Source organism: Ursus americanus, chromosome 3, assembly GCF_024610735.1.
Source record: "Ursus americanus isolate L20-20 chromosome 3, mUrsAme1.1.p, whole genome shotgun sequence".
NCBI lineage: Eukaryota > Metazoa > Chordata > Mammalia > Carnivora > Ursidae > Ursus > Ursus americanus.
Window position 1 is genome coordinate 33,419,275 of NC_142129.1, and position 10,364 is coordinate 33,429,638.

Genomic DNA, 10,364 nt, shown 5'->3' on the forward strand with positions numbered 1-10,364 from the left:
AAGAAAGTAAAATCTGAAGTTTGAACAATGAAAAAGACAAATGATTGAAAGCAACAATGGATTTTTAAAATTTAGAGAATTAACATTTATTTTTCTAGTATCTTTTTAAGAAAAGGAAATATATGTTAGCATTAGGTTTTCCTTTTTTCTCAGGTGGAAAAGTATTATAGAAATAAAATTGTTTTTAGTGATCTCTATTATTATTATTATTATTATTATTATTATTATTATTATTATTAAACTTCCTTTAGTAGAGGTTCTAAACCTGTATATTTAAGGCAATTATAAATAGTATGCTCTGTGTATCTCTGTATGTGTCAAAAGTATATGTAAATCTATTATAAACTCTAGCTATCAGCACTTAAATGTATTGCTCTTTATCAAATGCAAGAACATAGCCAAAAACTGGAAATCATTGGGTGTCGTAGTAGAATAGTTGATCAAAGTATAGGCTAAAATTTTTCATTTATTTAAACTGCTTTCCCAGTTTTGGTATAGTTTCCGAGGATGAGACTTAATGGAGAATCATACATACCAGACTGGCAGCTAGCACATTTCACACATCCTGAACAAGTGTATCTTCTGATCCTGTGAGCCTCACTGTTTTCCATTCTTTCCTTCATCATTTCTGATTTATTCTCTGTACTTGTACATACATCATTTTCAGGCGTTCTCTAAACTTTATGTATTGTCCTTGGTTTTTATTTCTAATGCCAAATCCTCTTACTGTTGCAGAGTATTTCTTAATATCATATAAGGCTGAAACATTTTCTTCTTTAGTTTCAGATCAGTGCTCCTTGTACTCCCATCTTCTGATGCTTTGAATAATCACATTCTTTCATTTATACAGATACTTGTAAGGTATTTATAGACTGTGATCAAATCCCCTTCAATCTTCTCCTCTCTTGACTATATAAATGTCTAGGACCCTATATCTCATCCAACACACTACTTCTATCATTTTTGCCCTTCTTTTTTATTATTAATTTTCCATTAACTCTCTCAGTTCTTGTACAACTTTTCCATTGCCAATAAATAGAAATGCAGTAACTCATTTATTTTTGTCATTAGGCCAAGTAAGATTTAATCCTTGACAAGAAGTTTTCGTTAGTGTGTCAAGTTATATATTCATTATATGGACTGTACTTACTCTTCACTTATTATATATTCAATTGTTTCTGGGTTGTAGTGCTTATTGCTCCTTTAATTTCTATGTATTACTTCTCTGAAAGACCCTCAGTTCTCTGAGTCACTAGAAATGCCTGTATTGACTCTGGAAAGAGTATTCTATCCACAGTAATTTGCTGAGTACAACTGCAGAAATGTGGAATTGAGCTTGTATTCATTCATCATAAACTTAACTAATTTCAAATGTGATTATTACTTCTGAACTTTCTATATCTGTCCATTTAGTGGGAGTTTTTCTAAATAAATAGCAATGCTAATTAGCTTGGCTATTTCTATGCTTGTGTGGGTGTATGTATGAATATATTTACATATATATATTTGCAAAAGTAGTTATAGGTGTCCTGTACATCCATATTTATGAAAAAAATAGTTATAGGTGTTCTACTGAATTTTTAAATGAATTGGTAATAGAGATCGTGAAGAATTTACTTGAGATACTTATTTGGCTCTCTGATAAAAATGAACCCAAATACAATAATAAAAAAATACATAAAGACCCCTGATTGAAGAATTGAGAAAAAAAAATAGGGCAGTAGGGTATGTGTCTATTAGTTGGGGTGTTATTAAGTTCACAGGTCTTAGAAATAGTGCCTTCTTGTGAAATCATGTGCTAACTAACTATCCCGTGCCTCATATTTTGGTTCAAAGAAAATTTATATTATGGCAAAAAAATTGTCTCTAAAATGCAGTTTGTTATCTGTCAGTTCATACCTACGTGGAGGCATAGGAGGTTAATGTTCACTTATCACCTACTTTTCAATAACAGGTTTTGGATGAACTCTTCTGCTTTGGGTAATTTCTGCAGTGATGGTTAGTATAGCAAATTAAATCTGTTTCATGTTTATGTATTTTAATGGGGCTTTCAAAGTATTTTTCTAAAGTAATATTATTGAATATTCCCTAAGAATACCAACTTTGCAAATTCTTTTTTTTTATAATTTTTTATTATGTTATGTTAGTCACCATACAGTACATCCTCAGTTTTTGGTGTAGTGTTCCATGATTCATTGTTTGTGTATAACACCCAGTGCTCCATGCAATATGTGCCCTCCTTAATACCCATCACCGGCCTATCCCAATCCCCCCTCCCCCAAAGCCCTCAGTTTGTTTCCCAGAGTCCATAGTCTCTCATGGCTCATTCCCCCTTCTGTTTACCCCCCCCTTCCTTCTTCCCTTCCTTCTCCTACCGATCTGCCTGCTATTTCTTATGTTCCATAAATGAGTGACACCATATGATAATTGTCTTTCTCTGTTTGACTTATTTCACTTAGCATAATCTCCTCTAGTCCCGACCACGTTGCTGCAAATGTTGGGTAATCATTCTTTTTGATGGCTGAGTAATATTCCATTGTATATATGGACCACATCTTCTTTATCCATTCGTCTATTGAAGGGCATCTTGGCTCCATCCACAATTTAGCTATTGTGGACAATGCTGCTATGAATATTAGGGTACATATGGCCTTCTCTTCACTACGTCTGTATCTTTGGGGTAAATATCCAGTAGTGCAATGGCTGGATCATAGGGTAGCTCTATTTTTAACTTTTTAAGGGACCTCCACACTGTTTTCCAAAGTGGCTGTACCAACTTGCATTCCCACCAACAGTGTAAGAGGGTTCCCCTTTCTCCACATCCTCTCCAACATTTGTCGTTTCTTGCCTTGTCAATTTTTGCCATTTTGGCGTAAGGTGGTATCTCAATGTGGTTTTGATTTTAATTTCCCTGATGACTAATGATGTTGAACATTTTTTCATGTGTCTGTTAGCCATTTGTATGTCTTCATTGGAAGAGTGTCTGTTCATATCTTCTGCCCATTTTTTGATTTGATTATTTGTTTCTCGTGTATTTAGTTTGAGAAGTTCTTTGTAGATCTTGGATACCAGTCTTTTATCTGTAGTGTCATTTGCAAATATCTTCTCCCATTCCGTGGGCTGCCTCTTAGTTTTTTTGACTGTTTCCTTGGCTGTGCAGAGCTTTTTATCTTGATGAAGTCCCACAAGTTCATTTTTTCTTTTCTTTCTCTTGCCTTTGGAGATGTGTCATGAAAAAAGTTGCTGTGGCCGATGTCAAAGAGGTTACAGCCTATGATCTCCTCTATGATTTTGATGGATTCCTGTCTCACCTCGAGGTCTTTCATCCATTTGGAGTTTATCTTTGTGTATGGTGTGAGAGAGTGGTCAAGTTTCATTCTTTTGCATATAGCTGTCCAGTTTTCCCAGCACCATTTATTGAAGAGACTGTCTTTTTTCCACTGGATGTTTTTTCCTACTTTGTCAAAGATTAGTTTCCCAAAGAGCTGAGGGTCCATTTCTGGGTTCTCTATTCTGTTCCATTGGTCTGTGTGTCTGTACCATGCCAGTGCCATGCTGTCTTCGTGATCACAGCTTTGTAGTATAGCTTGAAATCTGGCAACATGATGCCCGCTTTGTTTTTCCTTTTCAACAGTTCCTTGGCGATTCTGGGCCTTTTCTGATTCCGCACAAATTTAAGGGCCGTTTGTTCCAGTTCTTTGAAAAATGTCATTGGTATTTTGATTGGGATGGCATTGAAAGTGTAGATTGCTCTGGATAGCATAGACATTTTAACTATGTTTATCCTTCTGATCCATGAGCATGGAATGTTTTTCCATCTTTTTGTGTCTTCTTCAGTGTCTTTCAAGAGTGATCTGTAGTTTGTGGAATATAGATCCTTTACCTCTCTGGTTAAGTTAATTCCGATATCATATGATTTTTGGTGCTATTGTAAATGGAATTGAATTCCCTAATTTCTCTTCAGTCTCATTGTTCTGATTGTCAATGTATCTTCAGTACATACTGCCTAATTTTTTTGGCATTGCCCTAAAGTTCTTCATGATAAAAATAAATGTATAAACTAAACATAGTAGAAGACAGCCCAGGCCACTTTTCCAAGGAGTCCTTGTCTCCAAAAGTTAGAGGATAATGTATAAAGAAAATAATAATGATAGTAGAAATGCTTTTGCAGGAGAACAGATATACAACTCTTCTCCTTTTTTTATATTTTCTTGGACCAAGGGAGCCAGCTTTGCAATATTGCTACAGGTAATTGCAATCCTAAGGCAAAAGGATCTATGCAAACAACTCATTTTCTGTCTCATTGTCCCTATGATGAAATACCAAATGTGTGTACTCTCTTTTAGTCATATATTATTGTGCATTTTATCCTCTTAGAACTCCCTCACAGGATCAATGCACAAATTCCTATTCCTCTATTGATGAGAATAGAAATTTCTTCAGTGGATATTTAATATTCCCTTTTTGCATTCATTGTGGGGCTTTGCCCTCAGTTTGTCTCGATCTTCAGTATCTTCTTACATATCATGATTATGTTTGGCTCCATATGTTTTTGCCATTCCTTTGCCAGGTTTCCAGCCTTTTAGAACTTTAGCTTAGGTTTATAAACTTGGGTACATAGTCTCAGATATAAAGGAATAGGTAAACCCAGAGAAAGGTGACAAGGGACTTCACTGTGGCTCATAATTAGAATTGATTAAGTTGGAGAATATTCTGAAATGTTACTGGACAGAGGTTGTAAGTCACAGCTAAGATAGGGAATTTGAATTTTTCCTATCGGTAACAGTCATCAAACAAATTATTAGGTAACAATTTTCTTTTTAAATATTTTTTAAAATGAAAAAGAAATTTGAGGACAATAATTCTGAGAGCATTGTAGTTGATTGTCTGGATTAGAGAAACATTGGTGGCTTGTTAGGTACTCATTCCACTTGTTCAGCTTAATAGCAGAGATGATGAATGTTGAGAAAAGAAGGCAGTATTCAATAAATTTTTTTGAGCTACAATGGGGGAAACACCTGTGGTGAGTAATGTTGGTGAAAGTGGAGAGAAATGGATGGATTCTAAAGACAGATAGGAGATAAAGTTGGCAAATCTTGAAGATTTTTTTGGATTTGGATGTGGAGAGAGGAGGAGTCAAGGCTTACTCCTAACTTTCTGGTTTGCCCAACTGAAAGGAGGCTGGGGCCATACACTGAGATGGAGGAGATGGACCATGATATGTGGGTTATTTTTAGACCTGTTTTGCCTAAACTTCCCTTTGAGATGTGGAGGAGGCAATATCGGTAGACAGTGGGCTATCTTAGTCTACAGCTCAGAGGAGAAGCCTAGGCTAGAGATGTATAAATTATGTTACTGTAGATATTAACTGAAGCCAGAGTAATGGATCAGGATACCTTTGAGAGAAATGCAGCATCAGCAGATGAAAGAGTCTAGAGGAGAGCTTTGAGAAGTCCCGACCTTTAAAGCCTGAATGATGAGCTGAAGGAGTAGTTCCACTGTGGTATAAGTAAAACAAACAAATTGTGATGTCACAGGAGCTAAGGAAATGTATTAAGAAGAAGGGAATAATCAACAGTGCTAAAACTGAGAGTTCAAGAAATTGAAAGGACCAAAACTTAACACAGAAGTAATTCATGACTAAACCAAAGTTATCTTTCAAAACTGTTTTGAGGAGAAGCCAGTTTGGAGTGTTTTAAGGAATGGTTGTGTAGCAAATTAATAGAGCTGGTGAGGGATAGGTAAGACATTCAAAAAGTTTGACTGTGAAAGAGAAGAAAGCTAGGACAGTAACTAGAGTGAGAAATGGGGTTGAGTTATATGTTCTAGAATGGACACTATTAGAGTGTGTGGTTGAGGGAAATTGTAGATAAAGTGAAGTGATAATTGGCTACCATTGCCTTCGTGTTTACACAAAATGTTCTCCTTCCCAAATTAAAGATATCCTATGGTAAAACAAAATGACATCGAATTTTGGGGTCCTGAAGGTCACAGAGATTGTGTAATCAGGAGTGTTAGTAGGTAGTTCATTGAAGGAAACAAAATTAATTTCGGGCCCTAAACTTGGGAGAGGAAAAGGGAAACCCATGTATTGCTCGTGTTTTTCATCTTGAATTATAAAAAAGTAACTGAGTAATTTTAATTGTCTCCTCTTTCGTTCTGTAATCCGCATATGGATAAAACAGGATTCCCTCAGCAGGTTGCAAGCTTGTGCCTCTAAACATATTTAGTTGAGCAAGAATGCAGAAAATGGAACCATATGTGTTTTCTTTCAAGGTAATCTGCTTCAGTAGTATTGTCAGCACATCTTGCCATACTTTAAAAAAATACTTTTTGTTGAATCATTTTGATGTCATCTATTAAACCTTCCTTGCAAATATGTATTCATTGTTTTATAGGATTTATGAAAATAATGGCCTCCATAGTAAGATATATTATAAGAAAGTTAAATCACAAACAGATCTTACAAAGATGTATTTCAAATATTCAGTACCACTTAGGAACGGCCATTTGAAACGGATAAGCCTTATATCAAGGTTTGACAGTCAATAAACATAGGTGAGTTTGGGACACAAATGAGATTCCTATAATAGTGATCCTTTAGGGAAAATCTCATGTTTCGAGGCGACTGGGTGGCACAGCGGTTAAGTGTTTGCCTTCGGCTCAGGGCGTGATCCCGGCGTTATGGGATTGAGCCCCACGTCAGGCTCCTCCGCTATGAGCCTGCTTCTTCCTCTCCCACTCCCCCTGCTTGTGTTCCCTCTTTCGCTGGCTGTCTCTATCTCTAATAAATAAATAAAATCTTTAAAAAAAAAAAAAAAGAAAATCTCATGTTTCTTGTTCATAGAATCCAAATCCTAGGGCTATTACTAATAACCCCCAGAGCTGCTTTACTTTCTTTGCTTTGTAATGATACTTTCAAACAGCATTTATGGATATTTTTGGCAATATTAACCTTGATGTGGCATTTAACATTTGCAAAACTGATGTATTTCTGTTGACATTGAGAGATCTGTTTACGTTGGGCCACTACACATATATTCAATGCAGTGCATCTTCCTCAGTGTTCTGTGCATTGAGTTTAGGCCTTATTTAAACTAGAACCTTGTTCCTTCTAATCAGATTCACCTCTGCTGCACCTCTCTCTCCCCACTAAATCCTTCACATGTGCTCTATGCATGGAGCTCATTCAGTAAATGCTCTTTATTTAATAACAGCCACACTATTAGGAAATAAATAAACAAACAGTGAAATAAGCAAATGACAAAGTTTTCCCCACTATAAACTTTTGTAACTTATTCATTAGCTTTCTAAAACACTTTTTTCCCTAACATAAATGAAAGATTGTAGTACAAATCTATTGAATTGAAATGCTGTGCTACTCACTTCTGTCTCAGAATATATTTCTTTTTTTCCTTTTTCAGACTTACTGCCTGGTTTCCAAAGAGATTATAGCTTGATTTTGTACCCATACAGTTTTCCCTTAGTCAGTTGCATGGCAGCCAGATATTCTAGTTAGTTTATTCCCTATCACATGCTGCTCTGTCAAAACTGTTCACTTACATTTTTCACAGATCACTACTAGCCATGAACAACATTATTCTGCAGAAAACCTGCTGTCCGTGCTCTCTACACTAGCTGCTGTTACACCCAGCACTTTCCTTCTTTCTCCAGGACATGTCACTCATCTCATGTGTTTCAGGAAATGCCAGCTGTCCCTTATATCTAGCACACTATCCCTCCATCAGGGACATTTTACACGTATTCTGTATTCATTTTACTGGGCACTTTCTTCTATTTAGCAAATACCATTCATTCATTCACTCCTTCGGTCTTCTCTCATCAAATGCTGTATTTCCTATCGTAGGGATAAAGTTTTCTAATATATTTCTCTTTTCCCCTCATGACAATATTTTTTTATTCAGCCATTTCTTTTTTTTTTTTTTAAGATTTTATTTATTTATTTGACAAAGAGAGACAGCCAGTGAGAGAGGGAACACAAGTAGGGGGAGTGGGAGAGGAAGAAGCAGCTCCCAGCAGAGCAGGGAGCCCCATGTGGGCCTCCGTCCCAGGACCCTGGGATCATGCCCTGAGCTTAACGACTGAGCCACCCAGGCGCCCCAATTCAGCCATTTCTTTTACTCTGAAAAAATGTATCTCCCATCTTCTGTCAGGAGCATTTGCAAAAAGAACACTTTCCAATAACAAAATGTATGTTTGAAAGTATATATCATTATCTGTTTTTCTGAGTGGATCAGAACAGTTGAGGCTATACACAATCTAAATAGGTAGTGAAGGGCCATCACTGGACTCTTGCAACTGTGTATTTCTTTTTTCGTGGAAGGATATGGGATATTATACAAATAGGAAAGATATTTCCCTGTAATAAAAGCTATAATGTTAAAAAGAGAGTAACATTCATAGCTTTAATCTATGGCAATGAGTTTTATCAGTAAGAATGTCAGAGAACATAAGCAGTTAAGATTCCTGGAGGCAAAACGTACCCAATTAAGGTGATTTACCACATTCCAAAATGACTTGACAAGTACATTTAACTCTCTGAAATGATATCTGTTTTTATATCTGTCATGGATTAGAAAATTATGGGAATTCAAGATATCATCATCACCATCACCGTCATCATCATCATCAAAGACATTTATTAAGTATATTTCTATGATGGATCAGCTACTTAAACCTTTTAGATATATAGTTCATGCCATCAAAGAAGTTCTAGTCCGCTGCAGTGATATTAAATACCTATGTTGAATATATGCATACATTAAGTCAATGAATGCCCAGATTAAATAACACTTTGCTGTTCTATTAAATTCAACATATTTATTGTAAGATAAATCAGTTGCTGATGATTTAGATCAGGGGTCAGAAAACCTTCTCTGTAAAAGGCAGACAGTAAATATTTTCAGCTCTGTGGGTCAGATGGTGTCTGTGACAACTATTCAACTTTGATGTTATAGCACAAAAGTAGCCATGGAAATACATAAATGAATGATCATGGCTGTGTTCCTATAAAATTTTATTTACAAAAATAGGCAGTGGGATTTATTTGACTCACAAGCCATTGTTCGCTGTCTCTGATTTAGATGATAGAAGAAACTAACATTATTTATAGTCTTATTTCTTTATAAGAAGCAAAATTAAACAGACTTTATGATAAAGGGAGAACAATATGAGCTATCAAGCCAACCCAAGCTTTCAAGACAGAAAAGAAAATTCTTAGAGACCAAAAACAATAAGAAATGACAAATCCAGGGAGGCAAATTAGTACTAAAACCTATAAGTGGTGTGGAATATTTCCCACTCTCCAGGAGCCTAAAGGTTTTGATTGAATGATTCACGGGAGAAGGACTGAAAGCAAAGACTAGGGTCTCTGTGAGGTAGAAAGTCAGACTTAAAATCTCTATGTAAGGTTCTAACTCTGATAGATATCAGTGGGTAGTCTTAAAATATAAATAAAGGTTACCTATATTTATCTTTTTAGATAGATAGGCAGACAGACTTAGGTTATAGGGATTGATAGTTTTACATACTGAAAATTCCAAGATACATGGGCTTAGATTTTCAATTTTCATTATCTTTGTATCATCAAAAGTATAAAGTCATAATTTCATTAAAAGTGGTTGTACTTGTAGGCGTCTAGAGTAAGCAAAACCCCAGACGTAGCAAATTTTTTCACACAGAGTTTCAAGAAATATGAACTCATAGGAAAAAAAAAACGTAAAGCATGTGCAGAAAGAACTAAGCTACTGTGAGTGAGATCTATAGAACCATTAACCGGAACCATATCAGGCCAGCAAAACTTGTACATATTAGAATTATATGTAAAACATAAAATTAATAAATGTTTAAATAAAAGAGAATCAGAAGTGTGAGTAAAGAGCAAGACATCACAGCTGTCAAGGCAGTTTTTAAAAGATCATAGAAATAAAAATATAAAAACTGAAATTAGAAACCAATTGGGACAATTAAATAGCAGATTAATCACAAGTGAAGAGAGAATGAATAAATTGGAGGATGGAACTGGAGAAATTGTCCAGAAATCAATACAATGAAATAAAGAAATGGGAAATATAAAAGACATTTTAAAAGACATGAAGAATAGAGTAAGAATAGTGTTAGAAGTTATAAGGTATACGTAATTTGATTTCTGTAAGTAGAGAATAGAATAGAATGAACAGGCAATATTCAAGGTGGTAATTAATGGCTATGAAATTACCATATTTGAAGCCCCACCAATCATAAGAAAGATACATCAAAAGGCATCCCCACCATGGCTCACTATAATGAAATATTGACTGAGAACAAAGATGGATTACAGAGGAATAACAATTAGATTGATACCT